This window comes from Pinus tabuliformis, chromosome J, assembly GCF_031772625.1.
Source record: "Pinus tabuliformis cultivar Carrire ecotype Pingquan chromosome J, CPIR1, whole genome shotgun sequence".
In the NCBI taxonomy this organism is placed as follows: Eukaryota; Viridiplantae; Streptophyta; class Pinopsida; order Pinales; family Pinaceae; genus Pinus; species Pinus tabuliformis.
In genome coordinates, this window is record NC_142295.1 from 121124184 (window position 1) to 121139628 (window position 15445).

Below are 15445 nucleotides of genomic sequence, written 5' to 3' on the forward strand. Positions count from 1 at the left end.
TTATGATATAAAAAGTTTTTTTGAACCCAACACACTTTCATACTTAAAAAAAAAACTTACAAACTAAAAGACGTTTGCAAATCCCTAAAATCTCTTTTCAATAAAAACCCTTTTCTTTTTCTTTTAATTCTCTTTAAAAAAAATAAATCACTTAGAAAAATTCCCACAACTTTTTTTTATTTTTTTGTCAAACTGTATAATGTCCAACCTTTACTATTCCTTTAATAAACTTTTAACCTTTTAAAAAACAACGAGTAAAATATCTATTTTTAAACATTTAGTTTTTCTCGTGAAACTTTATAATCTCCCATTTTAATGGAACTTTAATGAACTTTTAACCTTTTAAAAAACAATGAATAGAATATTACTTTTTAAACAATTTAGTATTTTATAACCAATCCCTTGCTTTTAGAACACACCTTCTAAACTTATCTTTTTAAGAAACTTTAACATCAAATAAAAAACGTTTTCTTTAAATCACCTTTACTTTTATTTCTTTCAAATACATAAAACATTTTTTCAGTACTTGCCAACGATTTGGGCTTCGCTAACGAGCCTCGCGTTACTAACGCGTTTGCACTATGCAGCCTCGCTTTACTAACGCGTTTTTTTATGAGGACCCACATTACTGATAACGCACTTCTCGCCGCAAAGAGATCGGGCTATCCGGAATTGCCGTTAAATTTGTTGTGTAACGCGATTTTCTGGATTTTCAGCAGTATAACGAGAGTAGCGTTTTTTCCAGCATTATAACGAGCGTGTGACAGATTGACAATGCGTTATTGTGGCTTTCTTTAACCAAAAAAAGTCTATTCTCACCCAGAGTGCAGCTGTTGACTTTGGGTATCCCTTAGCTCAATTGAAATCTCGCTCTGATATCAATTTGATAAACCGACAGAGAAGGAAACTTAAACTTAACACCAATTTGATAAACGGACAGTGAAGGAAACATAAACTTAACACGCTCAAAACCGTAATTGCTGTTCACTTACATTGCTGGCTTAATTCAATTGTTCAAAGTTTACATGATTATAAAGATTCGAGCAAAAACATAAAATTAACACACTCAAAAACTCTAGCTGCTGTTCAACTACATTGCTGGCATAATTCAATGGTTCAAAGTTTATATAATTATAAAGATTCGAAACCGCTAAGAATAACTATGTTAATCTTTAGCGATCACACACACGACACACACATCACCTCAGTGACACATTAATTTTGTATAAATAACTTGAACACACATACCACTTTCACCTCTCTAACGCATATGATCCTTAATTAGGTTTCACGAGATGTATATCAAATATGTTTGGTCATCTTGTTAGTTTATCCTTAATTAGGTTTCACGAGATGTATATCAAATATCATATTTGGTCATCTTGTTAGTTTATTCTTAATTAGGTTTCACGAGAGGTATATCAAATATGTTTGGTCATTTTGTTAGTTTACATTTTCAATGGAAGGAAATTTTTAAATTTTTAAATAGAAATTTATTTTAAAGTGTAAATTTTTTATAATTGGTAATTGTGCTAGTTTACATTTTTAATTAAGAAATTTTTTAATTTTAAAGATGAAAAAAATATTTTGAAGTGTAAAAATTTTGGTTAATTTTTTTCATTTCTAATATGTAATTTTTAAAATATTTGGAAATAATTTTGTTAAAAAATTTAAATTTTAATGTTTTTATATAATTTCTCATTGACGATTTTAAAATATGCTAATTTTATCCTATAAAGTTTGGACCAATCATTTTTACATCAAATAGGAACTAGTTAATTATTTTATAAGAAATATGAAATCGGTTTGAGTCAAAATATTTTGGCTCTCCATTAATTTGCAAAATTTTAAAAACTATTTGTAAAGTTTATTAAATTTTGGTAAAATTAAATATTAAATTTATTTTTTAGAAATTGAAAATTAATTTTTGAATTTTTAATATTTTAATTTCTAATTTTTGATGGGTGGATTAATATCAATGTGTTATAGTTAATAATTGTTTGAAACAAAAAACTATTTGCCAAATGTCCTCATAAATTAATTATAAAAAAATGAATATATGAATTTTTCCATAATTAATATTTTCTTTCCATTCATTATCATATTTATTTTTAACTATAAATATTTATTCACTTGTAATCATTCATTGCTGACTTTCTACTAATTGTTGTATTCTTTCTAATAACATTGTAGTTGCGAAGAGTCATCATAAATTAAATATATAAATTTTTCCATAATTAACATTTTCTTTCCATTTATTATCATATTTATCTTTAACTATGAATATTTATTAACCTATAATCATTCCTTGCTTGCTTTCTATTAATTATTGTATTTTTTTTAATTACAATGTTTTTTCAACCTTTTTCATTAATATATTTTATTGATCATAATAATTTTTTTATACTTTAATTATTTAATTGTTGTGGACCCTTTGTCATAGAACTATGTTATCATCTACTAATAGATTATTAGGAATGATATTTTCCCTCTACCAAAGTTGTAATGCTTAAATCATGCACTTAATATAACTAAACTATGTAATCACATTCAATTCTCTATTTTTTTTTTTTTCACATAAAAAAAACAAATAATACTAATAGCAATGCTGCATATTACACTTTTTTTTTCTATATTATGTTTTTACATTTATCCATAAAATTTTCATTATTTTTCATATTATTTTTCCTATATTTATCATTTTACAAAAGACTATCCAAAGCTGACTAATATATCCTAAGAAGTTAAATGATATCAAGAATGATATAGTGAGCAATGGTATTCTAAAGAGTCCACCCTAAAAGTAAATAAGTGATTCAAACAATCCAACGTTCTGATTTTTTGAATTTTCTAAATAATTCTAACTAAAAGTCTACGATGTAAACAAATTTGTGGTTTCAGTAGAAAATCCCTCTTTTAAATTTATATGGTCCATGCTGAGGAATTTCAACTATAGTACAACACAAAAACAAAATGAAGTTTAACAAGACAATATTTCAAATGGAAATACTGATTTTCTTATAGGTTTGTCCAGGAATGTAGAGTTTTAGATGCGGTGATATATCCTAGTCTGAAGGGGTTGCTCACAAGCCTCCTATTTCCAAACATTCCAACATAGCAGGCATGCATAATCGTTTAATGTGGGGGTTGCTCACAAGCCTCCTATTTCCAAACATTCCAACATAGCAGGCATGCATAATCGTTTAATGTGGTTAACAATAGATTAAAATCTAGTGTTATGGGGATTTCATCGGAGTGCACTTGATGATATTTTTGAGTTATTGTAACGATTGAGGGCATTGAAGATATTTTAAGTGTGATCAACAAAAACATATAAATATCATTTAAAAAATATATGCATGATTATTATGCATTATGATAAACAGATAAAAACCCATGCAATATCTTGTATGAACAATTTAGCTAATAATCCCCCGGATTCATAACAATGCAACGTTACAGAGACGGAATTAGAGACGAGTAAAACGATAACTAGAAGGTACAGATATCATAGCCATTTCCTCTTTTATTGTAGATAGCCCGTTCCATAAGACATAGTTTGGACATATAGATAGATGCATAGATGTAGACTTAGCAGTATAAGGTGGGGTTGGAGAGGAGATACTGCTCAATCTTCTTGAACATGGCATTACTCTGTTCCTTCATCTCTTGTGCTTTGCCTTCGTCAACCGGAGCACGAGGGGGGGTTTCGTAGTTGCCGATCCAAGTCACCACACAGCCGCCTTCTTTCCTGGGAACGATTTTGAGCTCAAAGTGTGAGGCACTCAGTTTCTTGCCCAGCAGCCCTCCTTCTATGGTGGTATACTTAGAACACCATCTTCTCCTCGTCCATTTCATCGACTCGCTCCTTGGCGTAGCTGAAATCCTTGTTAGCTGAGACATGAAGATGAAAAACCGTTATAACTGCACTCTAATTCAATAGAGGAAAAAACTAGAAGCTGAAATATAATATTGATTTATCCCCATTAATGTTGATTTTATAGCCGTAATACCAGGGGTGATTTTATAGCCGTAAACAGATACAGGGTGCCATTGGTATCATTCAGGAGATGATACACACAATAAAAACTCGGAAGCAAAAATCACATCTACTAAAGGTAGACCTGATTAAGGCCCACGACTACATAGATTGTGAATTCCTTAAAATGGTACTGATCAAAATAGGTATCTACCCTACGAACATTATTTGGATTATGGCATGTATTACTACCACAAATTTTGTAGTCATTATAAATGGGTTGCCGTCACAATTATTCAATGCTCACAGAGGGTTGAGATAGGGTTGCGCTCTATCCCCTCTACTTTTCCTCCTTGTGATTGATTGTTTAAGTAGAAAAATGCGGGAAGCGATGGACAATAGCCATATTTCCGGAATTAATGTTTCCAGACAACACACTATTACACATTTAATGTTTGTTGACGATTTACTATTTGGAGGGGAGTCCTTTATTGGTGAATGGATAAATATTCGAAGGATCATCAAGTCTTTTGGAATTGCTACAAGCTTACGATACAAAAAGGTTTTATCCGAATCCAACACACTTTCATGCTTAGCAAAAGATAAAAATTTTACAGAGTAACAGGGTTTTGCAAATCCCTAAAATCTGATTTCAATAAAAACCCTTTTCTTTTTCTTTTAATTCTCTTTAAAAAAAAGAAAATCACTTTAAAAAATATCCCACATATTTTTTTTCTTTGAAGCAGAATTTCAGTTAAATTTTTTTGTGTGGAACACAACTTTCTAGCTTTTCCAGCAATATAACAGTGTAGCATTTTTCCCAGCATTATAGCGAGCATATAACAGATTGTACGGTGCGTTATTGTGGCTTTCTTTAACAAAAAAAAAAATCTTCTCACCCACACTGTCGCTGTGGACTTTGGGTCTCCCTTGGCTCTATTGAAACTGTTGGAAAATTTAATTCCTACTTTTCTCAGTTGTGACTATCTATGTAAAGGAGTCTGTTCCTACTCTATAGGAGTGGTTATATCTATATGTCCCTAGTTTGGTGTGTGGTTGAGATATTCTCTCAACCAACTGATTGTGTGTTCAAGATAGTTTCCCTATCTTGAGACAACACTTCTTGTATATGTAATATCATAATTGATCAATGTGTATAGTTTGAAATATCAAATTTTATCTTGGTATCGGAGCATGTGAGGGGTTCTTCTTGGCTGCTCATGGGCCAGGGAAATAAGAAAGTATATGTGTATTGTTTTATTTTTCTTTTTTGTCCATTGATCAACGTTGTGAGGGTCGAGGGAGTGTAGTGATCAATTTTTTTAATTGGTGATCAACTTTTCAAATTGTAAGGCTGGTGTGAGCGATTGTTGGTATCACTCCTGTGGGCCGTGTGAGCAGAGTCTATTGGTGACATCTGTTGTGGTGCATCAAATCTCCCTTTGTTTGACCAATGTGAACTAAGAATTTTGATTCGGCCTATGATTGAATTTATTCATGTTTGTGGCCCGCATTTTGAGTGGAAGATTGCCTGGCAGATTGTTGTAGTCATCGGATAAAAGTTGCATTCATTCAAGCATAGGGCGCAGTGAAGAGCTGCGATGTGACTGTGAATTATAGATCTATTTTTTTTTACTTGGAGTGACGTGTGGCTTGGCCTAGATGCGTGTTTAGAAAACTCTAATTGCATTAGATCTCGTTTGGTAGATCGGTTGTTGGTAATCAACGAGTGCGATTGCAGTTTCGAAGCGTGGCTGCAGAGGAGGGATGATTGATCTGCTTAGGCAGACCTCTGTGGGGGTTGCTACATATGAATGTATGTGGAACCAGAGAGCTAGTGAATAGTGGTGCCTGTGATTTTTGGGAGGCCTGGTGGAAGGTTGATTGGCTTGGGCTAGACTGATGGAGAAATTATGGTTTGCAATGTTCAAGACGACAATGTGTATCGGTCATATGAATCGATTTTGTGAGAACTTCACTAAGATTTGGCGTTTAACATCATCGCTCAGTGCCAAGAGGCATGCTAGTATCGGGACTTGGACTAGAACTGGAATGGGGTTGGCATTCGTAGTATATCCCCCTCCCCTTTTCGGTTGCAGTTTTAGGTGTTCGAGAGGCATCTTAGATATCTTTGTGGGGAGCGATTCTTTTCCCCTTGAATCTCAGATCTGACCTTTCAACTTGGGATCTCTAACAAGTGGTCAAGATGGGATCGAGACTTGGAATGGGGCTGACATTCACAGTATCGCCCCCTCCCCTTTTCGGTTGCAGTGCTAGGTGTTTGAGAGGCGTCTCAGATGTCTTTGCAGGGAGCCATTCTTGTCCCCTTGAATCTCATATCTAATCCTTCAACTCAGGATCTCTAATAGGTGGTCAAGATGGGACTCACTTTTACCAAGCTTTTGAGCCGGTTCTTTGCAAAGAAGGAAATGCACATTCTGATGGTTGGTCTTAATGTCGTTGGTAAGACGACCATCTTGTATAAGCTAAAGCTGGGAGAAAATTTTACAAACATCCCTACCATTGGATCCAATGTGGAAACAGTCGAGTACAAGAACATCAACTTCACTGTGAGGGATGTTGGGGGGCAGGACAAGATCTGTCCACTATGGAGACACTACTTCCAAAATACTCAGTGTCTCATCTTTGTGGTTGATAGCAATGATAGATACCATGTTGTAGAAGCAAGGGATGAACTACATAGATTGTTGAATGAGGATGAACTACGTGATGCTATATTACTTGTGTTCGAAAATAAGAAAGATCTTCCAAATGCTATGAATGTTGCAGAGATCACTGACAAGCTTGGGTTGTATTCCCTTAGGTAGTGCCACTAGTATATCCAAAGCACTTGTGCCACTTCTGGTGAGGACTTCGATTGTCTCTCCAACAACATTGCAAACAAGGCTTGAAGAAATATGGTGAACTGGGTTCCTGGAATTTTTGTAGGGCAATGTCGCCTTATTTGAGATTTTGTCAGAGACAGTTTGAAGAAATAAGTGCAATCAAAGTGACTTTTGACTACTATTCAATTTCTTCTATGGGTTTGGATATTTGAAGCGTTATGTAGGTCACCAACTGTTTCCCATTCCCGAGCCAGGGAGCATAGAGGACTGTGGTGATTTGTTTGATTTACAAAATTTGAAGATGCTTGAGATGCATGGACTCTAAATGGGTAGCTGGAAATTGATGGTCGAATCATAAAGGTGTCGGCGATCAAGTTGAAATGCAAGAATTTGGGGCTAGTGTTGATGATTTTAATGTTGATTTTAATAATAAGTATGTCATGTCATAATACTTCTGGTTGTTATTGAAGTGACATTGGTCTGACCAACTATTGTCACATTTTTTTAGTGTGTGTTGGAACTAGTCAATCCGACAATACAAAAATTTGCGGGATATGATGAAGACATGACACTGAATATGGCATTAGAGGAGATGCATCATATACTAAGGGATGGTGGACAATCAACTTTGTGTGAGTTTATGGAATAGACTCATGATCATGGTGTAATATGACTCACATATTGTAATTAGAACATATCTACATGTCATATATTGTTTTGTAATGGTTAGTTGTGGTCCTTCAAATGTTTTATGTACCTGCTGTAAGACCCAGAGAGGCATGCATACCCTTTGTTATGTGTTCCCTCTGTTAGAGAGTTTTGACAACCTGGAAGAGTGTGTCCTGTGGGATGGATACACTTGGGTGGGTTGTATTGGCTTTAGACTCCATGAGGTGAAATTTTATATTTAGGGGGAGTTCATCGAGAGGTTGGGTGAACCATGTATGTGAAGGACTTCCTAGTAGACTCACGGTTACAGTGATTTAGAACCCATGCATTCCCGTAGATGGTTGTTTTATATGGACATCACAATTGCATTAACAAGCTACAAGGTGTAATTACTAGACTGGACCATATGTGATATAGATCTTGTAGATTGATCTCGAGACAAGTACTCATTAAGGGGGAGTGATGGAAAATGTAATTCCTACTTGTCTCAGTTGTGACTTTCTATGTAAAGGAGTTTGTTCCTACTCTATGGGAGTCGTTATATCTATATTTCTCTAGTTTGGTGTGTGGTTGAGATATTCTCTCAACTAACTGATTGTGTCTCCAAGATGGTTTCCCTATCTTCAGACAACACTTCTTGTATATATACGTAATATCAAAATTGATCAATGTGTATAGTTTGCACTATCAAATTTTATCTGAAACATCGCTCTCATATCAATTTGATAAATAGACAGAGAAGGAAACATAAACTTAACACACTCAAAATCGGAGCTGATGTTCAATTACATTTCTTGCTTAATTCCATTGTTCAAATCTCACATGATTATAAATATTCGAGAAGAATGATAAGGTTAACACACTCAAAACTCTAGCTATTGTTCAATTACATTCCTCACTCAATTCATTTTTTCAAAGTTTATATGATTATAAAGATTCAAAACCACTAAAAATAGCTACATTAATCTTTAGATCTCACACACCTGACACACACATCACTATCACCTCACTGACACATAGATTAACTTTATATAAATAACTCGAACACACATCACTATCAACTCACCGACATGGATTAACTTTGTATAGATAACTTGAACACACACATCACTATCACCTCATTGACACATATACTATTTTTAATTAGGTTTCACGAGATGTATATCAAATCTGTTTGGTCATTGTGGTAGTTTACAATCACAGGGAAAATTTTAAATTTTAAGAATAGAAATGTATTTAAAAGAAAAAATTATGATTGGTAATTGTGCTAGTTTACATTTTCAAGAAAAATTTTAACTTTAAAGATGAAAAATTGTTTTGAAGTGTAAAAATTTTGGTTAATTTTTCTAATCTGTAATATGCAAACTTTAAAATATTTGGTAATAATTTTGTTAAAAAAAGTTAAATTTTAATGTTTTTATATAATCCTTGAAATTTTGACAATTTTAAAATAAACTAAATTTTTCCTATAAAGTTTGGGCCAATCATTTTGGAGTAGTCTACCTAGGCTGTAGAATGGCCCATTTTCTGGCACCGGTCGGAAAATCGTTCGGCTCCGACTACCGGAAAACTCTCCATCCTCCACCACCATCTCCTAGCTCCGCCACCCTCTTTCTCCGCCACCCTCCCCTGACAGCCCTGACATTCCCTGACAAAAAAATCCGAATGTCGCCTGACATCCCTGACCGATCAGCGACGAGCTGGAATTCATGCGGGGAGTATTATGGCCGGTTCGAAATGGTCACCCGCGCGATTTTCCGCTTTGCAGCTCACTTCCCGCTCTGCTCTGCGATTCCGCTGTGCTGGCTTACCGCTCTGCAGCTCGGAGGCCAGGAACTCTTCAGCGCCCAGGTACCCTTCGCTATCAGAGCCGTGAAATTCACTATCAACCTCAGCTGCTAGCTACATATTGCTATTTGCTGCATCCTCAGACCATACTCAGATGCACCAGTTTTGTTTGATCTATGAAACACACACATTTTATAGTTTTGGCGATGGTAATAACGTTTACAATCACGGCCCCTCTGAAACATTCTCAGATGCACCAGTTTTGTTGATCTATGAAACACATACATTTTATAGTTTTGGCGATGGTAATAACGTTTACAATCATGGCCCCTCTGAAACATGGTAGCTCATACTACTTATACACAGACGTTAAAGATTAATTAGAATAAGACCTAATTCCTGTAAAGTTATTGCGATGTCTAATCCAGGAACTACAGACCACACCCAAATGCATAAATTTTATGCCAGAGCGTTTTATTTTCTCAGCGAGGGTAACCATCCCGGCCCCTCTTCAATGTGGAGCCTGTCAAATTTGGCCTCTAGGGCTCCATGGCTGTGAGAGATTGAACGTGGGTCGTTTATATGGGAACGCACTCTCCAGACCATGACTAGACTAGACTGTCAAATTTGGCATCTCGTGTTCCATGCGTCTTTAATTAGTTTCAGAGTGGATGTAGGGTTAAATTTAACGGGTCGCCCTACGAATGGGAAAATTTTTGGACTTTTTAAAACTTCCTTTCAAATGAGTTTTAATATTTATTTTTAAGGGCTCCATGGCTGTGAGAGATTGAACATGGGTCGTTTATATGGGAACGCACTCTCCAGACCATGACTAGACTAGACTGTCAAATTTGGCATCTCGGGTTCCATGCGTCTTTAATTAGTTTCAGAGTGGATGTAGGGTTAAATTTGACAGGTCGCCCTACGAATGGAAAAATTTTTGGATTTTTTAAAACTTCCTTTCAAATGAGTTTTAATATTTATTTTTACCTGTTTCGTTTTATGGTGAAATTCATTGTCAATAAAAATTTAACTGGAAATGTCATAACTCATGCATCAGTGTTCTTATGAAAGCTATGCATGTCACCATTTCAATTGATGCAACAGTTCAGTCCAAATTGGTCTTACAAAATATTCTCGCTGAAGAGTAGCAATAGAAAAGGTAAAAGCGAGGAACAAAGATAGATCAAGACAGTGGTATAAACCTGAGTCTGCTCCAAACTTGGTTAAACCTGATCAAACTTGCCAACACTGAGAAAATTTGACCTAGGCTTGGAGACTTTGACCTAGGTTTGATTTGTGTCTTGTTTGCTTCATGTTTGTAGAGTTGTGATGTAAACATACATTGTAGAAAGTCGTTTCATTCAAGTCTAGTCTTGCTTAGCAAATGGTGACCCTAAAAAAACATGGCCAACATTCATTGGATTGCATCTGTTCATGTTGTCAAAGGAATCTTTCCTTTAAGGAATGCCTTGTTGAAAGTGAATGAGGCAAAAAGCAACATCTTAAAGGAAATGCTTGCATCCCAAATTTTTTGCATCCTTTTGTGCTATTTATTTTTGTCATTATTGAGTGATTGATATTTTAGACCTCAAAAAAAGCATAAAAGAGGTTTTATATTTATATATATGTTGAATAACTTGCTAAGATCAAAATTTTGGTTTTGATGTCCTTGCATATTGTTTGACCAGATTAGTTCAAAATGGGCAAGCGAAAGAAATGGCAATATATCATGGATCTTGAGGTGCAAGACCTCAAAGGAAAAATGACTTTCTCTAATAAAGACTTGGTTTGGATAGAAATAAATACAAAAAACAATGGTATTGATCGTGTTGCTGTAATCCCGTTATGACGAGTTGCTGACTTTATAAAAGGAGAGGAAGAAAATCCTATTGCTCCATGTAAATTCGTACGAAAAACAAAGGGTAAACCAAAAGAAAGATCTACTGCTGCATTGCAATATGATATGTGAGTATTTAAAATATATATTGTTTAGATCTTTTGAAACCACGATTATCTTTCTTTGTATGTACTAACAATTTAAATTTTTGGTTTAGTTATTATTGTTCATTTGGCCCAGAGGACAAAAGAGGAAATCTTTCAGCTAAACGAAGGACCTCATTTGTGCAGAAGAGGGGTTGCCAATGCCACTTTATTGTGAAAGTTATGCATGAAATTCCTGATAGAGCAATATTAAATTTCAATATGTATGAACATGTAGATGGGGAAGGTTGGGCTTGTCATGGTCAATGTGACACTTCAGGTGAGACCAGGGCCTTGCTTAGGCCAAAGCTTTCGAGGGACATTGTTGCATATGTAGAGAGTTGTTTCTTTTTGGGAGTGCCTATTGATGTAGTGTATAGAACCCACATTAAGAGACATGTTGACATTGATGTGGCAACTCGAGATAGAGATTTCTTCTTATGCAGGAAAGATATTGTAAACATTTATAATAGGTTGGCGAAGGGAAATTATCAACTTCACAAAAAGGATGAAATGAGTGTAAACCTTTGGTATCAAAAGCATCGGGAAGATTTTTTCTTTTACCAAAAGCCCAATGGTGTGGAGGTCCCTTTTATAATAGGGATTCAAACAAAGTGGATGTTGGAGACAATGGTCAAGCTATCGCACAATAGCTTAATAGCCATGGATTGAACATTTAACACAAACAAATATGGGGTAAGTCAGATGCCAATGATTTATTGAATATATTTATTTAAGTTGTATCCATTCAAAATGATTAATAACTTGTATTTGAATTTATGTAATGTTAAAATGACAGTATCAGTTGTATACACTCGTGGCATTTGATGAACAACAAAGCGGGGTGCCTGTTGCATGGGTCGTGGCATCACGAAACACATCAGATGATATTGCAATATGGCTGGAGTAGCTCATGCACAAGTGTTTCCAAACCCGTCCTGATTGGAAAGTCAATGCTTTCATGGTTGATGATGCACTGGCTGAAATCAGTGCCTTGAGGTAACTTTAACATTGTCATGATATAACCAAACTTGCATTTTTTCTAAAAATATCACACTAAAATGCATTGAATATGGCAGGAGGATCACAGGTTGTGATGTGATCTTATGCGTTTGGCATGTACGGAGGGCTTGGTTGAAAAATGTCAATCGATTGGCCACTAGTTCCATAAAAGCCAAAGAGATGTTCAGTGAGTTAGGTTTCATCATGAAACACACTCTCAATTATGAAGTGGAAGATGCAATCAATCAATTTTTTATCAAGTTTGCAGATGAAGAGAAGTTCTTAGACTATTTCAACAAGAATTGAGTCACTGGAGATAAGATTCGTAAGTAAACATTTTTTTCATATTATATGTATTTTTTTCTTTTATAAAGGTGATAGAGTGAGACTAACATCGTTCTATTTGAAATTAGGTATGTGGGTGAAAGTTTGTCGGGAGTTTCCTCATGCAAATCAGGAGACCAATAATGTTGTTGAGTCATACCATTGTTACCTAAAAACAACATTTCTATCTGATAGAAGGAAAAAATGTGCCCGGAGGATGGATTGGTTATTGCATATGCTACTAACAACAGTTGAACCTTGTTATCGGTTCAAGGAAATCTTAAAAGAAGAAGGATTTCTAAACAACTACAAGAGAGAAAAGCAGCTAGAATCATTAGTGGAACGAGCAAGAAAAATTATGGATACTGATTGTTGTCCTCATGAGAACATAACACGTGCTTATTGGGTGAGAAGTCAGACAGATCGAGATAAAAAATACCTTGTCACCTGGTATCGTAAGGATTTTATAACGTGTGAATGTCCATGGTCTATCCGTGGAAACATTTGCAAGCATGCCATAAAGGTTAATTGGTTGTATTTCCAATCAGATAATTCAAATCCATTGCTTCATCAGCATGCAGAGGATAACATATGCAATGACCCACCTGAGATCAATATAGAGCCTCAAAACCATGATGAAGATGTCGATGCTAATCTTATGGCCACAAATGTTGTTGACGCAGATGCCGAGGCACTTCATTTGGCAAGGGAGGAGTTGTTTAGCTATACCCATCTCATTTTAGATAACCCTCCTACTACTTTGGCGAAGACAATCCAATTGACTGATATGCTTAAAAAAATGTTGGATGAAGCCAATAATTTGCACGTTACTGATTTTGACTTCACACCTGGATTGGAATCTCTTGATCCATCTTTGAAGAGGAAGAAGGGTTTCCTTAGCCCCACAAAGAAAAGAAGAAGCAGCAGAAAAAACAATGGTTTGGAAATTGATTTAAATGTTGATCCATCAGAATATGAACCATTTGAGTTTCGATACCTCAATAAGCGAGGACGCCATCGATCAAATAATGCCGTCTCTATGGTTCCAGGTTAGTTTCATGTGTTGAATAGAGTCATGATTTTAGATTTAAGTATTTAATCATCACTATTCTTTAACATGTGGTATGTTTATTTTTACAGCAATGCAACAATCCCCAACCATGGCGATAACCCAAGACCAAAGGGAGATGCAAGACCATCCAACCTTACTTGCCATGCCAGGTACATTTGACACTCTTTCATTGTGTGTGCACATATACCTTGATGCTCTAGAAAATTTCTTTGCGATAACGTTTGACATTTTTCTAGGTAACTATAGAATAAGTGGAGAAGCATCATCTTCTACCATGACTGATCATCTACAGAAGGACTTCAACTCTAGTGGGAATCAATGAGGTATGCACAAAGAATAGATAAGCTAGGTTATTATGGCGTCGTCAGGTGGCCCTTTATCATATGATAAGTATATTTATGTTTTTCCATTGTTATGTTGTTATAAAAATACCTTTTTCATAATCTGTTCTCTTAAAGTTCATGAAACTTTGTGTTTTGACATGGAATGTTGTGTTGTTTCAGAAGGCTCTAGGTACATTGAGAACATGGGTGCCTGCAAAATTTGAGGAAAGTTTGAGCCTTCATCAGTGCAATATTAAAAATATGGGTGCCTGATGAGCACTGAGGAATGTTTGAGCTCTCATCAATGCAAAAGTAAAAGTTCAATTATATGCCACTACTCTCCTGAAGTTTCATGAAATTTTGAACTTTGACATGGAATGTCAAGTTAATTCACATGGCTTTGTAATTGTTCAACAAATTCAATTGTCGGTTCTTTTTATTGCAATGTTTCTGTATTTTCTCACGTAATTGGTCTAATACTGCAGACTAAGCTGTAACAATGCTGTATACACACCACAATTTGGGAATGAATTAGTGTTTTAGACATCAATCTAAATTGTTATTCAAATATATTCTCAAATTTTAGATCTGTTATATGATCAAAACAAATATAATTTTATTTATGGTGTTCATATTTAAGAAAGAAGCTCTTGGGTTTATAGCATCTTGATGTGCAGTTTTCTGAACTTGTTGCTTTTGAACCAAGTCAACATGAAACTTGCATTCTTAGTTATTCTAATGCTTCAATTATGAACTCTGTTACCAACTGCACAACCAACTTTTCCATAAGTTCTAAAAACATGAAGCAAACAAGACACAAATCAAACCAAGAGCACCTGGTTGTTTTCCCTTTAGTATGGTTGATTGCGTTCCTGAATCAACTTCTATTTTTCCCTTGTCGATTTCCTTGCTGTTTGGTCATTTCTTTGCCTGAGTGAATTTCTATCATCACCTGGGCTGGGTCAAGGGAAATATGTGCGCTAATGGTTCACATTTGGGAGGATTTATTCTTGTGTGGAATTTCAGGACTCTGTTCTTCTAGCAAGCATTTTCAAAAAACATTGAAGCTCGACAGCTATATTTCAAAGGATGGTGCTATCTGCGATGTTGAACCTATCTGATGAATTTGTTTCACATGTTCATTGTTTGTTGAACATCGTCAGCTAATGAACACGAGTCATATTGATTCTAGAAGACTGCTTCTAAGTTTTATACATTTGGATTGTACACCTATCAGTTTGACAAGTAGCCTTTTGTGAATAAACTAGAGGATCTTATACAAGAAGCATTGAATGTTTTCTTGAATGTTGGGAATCATCCTGTGCTGATTCATTTAATATTGTTGGGTGACAGAGAATTGGCTTTAAAGTGTCTTTCCAGCCAAGATAGTAAGATGCATGCTGGGCTGTTGTGGGAGAGGTTTAAGATTTGGGAGGTAACCGACTTTGAATATTGATGA

The 15445-nt window shown here is 35.2% G+C and overlaps 1 pseudogene; it reads left to right on the forward strand.

Moving 5' to 3' along the window:
- The first annotated feature begins 6357 nt into the window (after positions 1–6357).
- Positions 6358–6891, forward strand: LOC149225867 (ADP-ribosylation factor 2 pseudogene; annotated as a pseudogene).
- The last annotated feature ends 8554 nt before the right edge of the window (positions 6892–15445 follow it).